The sequence below is a fragment of the Montipora capricornis genome, chromosome 12 (assembly GCF_036669925.1).
Source record: "Montipora capricornis isolate CH-2021 chromosome 12, ASM3666992v2, whole genome shotgun sequence".
Lineage (NCBI taxonomy): Eukaryota > Metazoa > Cnidaria > Anthozoa > Scleractinia > Acroporidae > Montipora > Montipora capricornis.
Genome location: NC_090894.1, coordinates 33,069,938 through 33,072,437, shown reverse-complemented (window position 1 = coordinate 33,072,437; position 2,500 = coordinate 33,069,938). Strand labels below are relative to the sequence as shown.

Genomic DNA, 2,500 nt, shown 5'->3' with positions numbered 1-2,500 from the left:
AGGCGACGTTAACTTCCAAGATGACTAAACAATGGTTTTCTTTTGATGTGGTGTCTCTATTCACCGCCATCCCTGTCGACAAAGCTTGCGATTATACCAGGATGAAATTAGAGGATGATTCGTCTCTCCATTCCAGGACCAACCTAGACATCGAGGACATAATTTCCTTACTGAATTTTGTGCTGTCCAATAACTTTTTTGTTTATAATGACACCACCTACAAACAAATCCACGGTTGTGCTATGGGTAGCCCCGTCAGCCCTGTAGTAGCCAACCTATGCATGGAAGAAATCGAAAAAACAGCAATCAACGCGACTACTGTCTCGCCGAAATTTTGGAAGCGATATGTAGACGACAGTTTCTGCATTATTAAGAAGGACGCTGTTGCCTCCTTCCACGATTCATTGAACTCAATCGATCAGCATATTTCTTTCACCATCGAACACGAGTCCAACGGCCAACTACCCTTTCTTGACATCCTCATTTCGCGCGATAATGGAAACTTTTGGTCGACATCTACCGCGAACCCACACATACGGATAGATATCTTGACTTCCATTCACACCATGACAGGAAACATAAAATCAGCACCGCAGAGACACTCCTGCATAGAGCTTTGAATCTCCCCATCACACAAGTTGGAAAGACCCGTGAAACTGCTCGTGTTTGCGCCGCTTTACACTCCAACGGCTACCCCAAACAAATCGCTGCTGATGTTATAAGAAAGAAAGCGAGACCTCCACCACCTACACCTACTCCAGAAGAGGCTGTCGGCGTGTTCTTTAAATGGGCTGAGCCAACAAACCGACGCAACTATGCAGTCCTTCCCTACATCAAAGGCATCACGGAACCTCTCACAAGAATCCTCAAGGAACACGACATCCAAGTCACCAGCAGACCAGTAAAAACTTTACAACAGCATTTCCCTATCCCTGCCGAAGACGACCAATGCAATGTCATCTATAAAATTCCATGCGCATCTTGCCCCTGGAGCTACATTGGTGAAACTAAAAAGATCCTTTACTACTAGGAGAAAAGAACACATGAGGAACTTAAAGCATTGTACTAAAGGCTCAAATATCGCAAAACACGCGTGGACTTTTAATCATGCTATTGACTTCGACAACTCTAAAATCATTGACAAGGCGAACAATCCGAGTAGAAAGACATTGGAGTCATGGCACACGGCAAAAACCGTTGGGGCGGACAATAATCCGTGCCCGCTCCCTAGACAATATCACATTCTCTTAAAGAAACACTAATTTTCTTAGCATTTTCAACATTCTTTCTACCACGTGCTTTTATCCTTTAACTTATGCGAATTTTTCGTTATATTTAAACTTCTTTCGCTTTTATTCTTTACGCGTTTTTATCCGTTGAAGACAGCAGTTCAGTCTGTCGAAAGCTCATAGTCTTTTTAAACGTTTTACCAGAGAACGATTATACTTATTTCTTAAAATTTAATCCTGTTATAAAGCTTGATAGAGATAGCATTACGATTTGGCTTTTGATAGAGCTACAATGACTTTTTCATGGCATAATATTAGCGCCAAATATAACAACGATTCAAAAGATACTCTGCTGATAATGGAAATACATGGGAAAACATAAATTTTACCGATGGAATGTATTCTTATGATGACATACACTATTATATTGAAGAGATTTTAGAACGAAATGCTGATGACAAAGCAGGCAATAAATTGTCTTTCATATTATCAAGTTATAAGGTTGTTATTGAATTGAAAAGCAGATGGCAGCTTTATATGAGAAATTCAAATTTTGGTGACTTAGTTGGCTTTGATAAACTAATAACTAATACTTAATAACTAATAACTAATAGTGTCGATTCGATTGTTATTGGTTGTGATATTGTATCTGACAGCCTCGTAGATGGTAAAAGAAGTGATACTCTTGCTGTCATACCAACCGATAATTTAACACGATCAGTATCCATTTACCGTCGAACTTTTTATAGTCCCATTTCGACTACAATAATTTCGGAAATGAGAATTACAGTGAAAGATGGTCTTGGCAGATGTATCGATTAAATGGTATCAACTGGTTTATGACACTAATTTTTAGACAAGGAGCACAATCATCATACCCTTAATGTAGCATAATAACGTGATAATATAACTTAATAATATAATGAAACGTGAATTTAAGACAAGATATGATCCTGAAAAGGGTCGATATGTTAAAAAGCATGTATGTGGCGAAGGTGTTGTTTCTGATATATTTGAAAAACCAGTGGTAAGAGCATTAGACAAAGCGATTAAAGAAACTGTAAAACACACCCCAAGTATCAAGGAAACAACCATGGAAGCTAAAAAAGCTGGCGATAAAATAATTTCGATGTTACGGAAAAAAAACAACCATGTCAAATCAGTCAAACAATTTTCAACTGGCTGATCGAGTCGACTGGTTGCTTTCAGGAGGACGTTTACGAAATAAGAAAATGCAAAATTATGTAATGTACTGATACAATGAAATCATT

At 38.5% G+C, this 2,500-nt stretch overlaps 1 protein-coding gene and 1 pseudogene across 8 annotated transcripts in view; one reads left to right on the top strand and one right to left on the bottom strand.

The window, feature by feature from the left end:
* LOC138027360 (neuropilin-1-like) overlaps positions 1–2,500 on the bottom strand; it is a 110,079-nt gene that overhangs the window by 72,167 nt on the left and 35,412 nt on the right. The window lies entirely within an intron of this gene.
* Positions 21–1,030, top strand: LOC138027447 (uncharacterized; annotated as a pseudogene).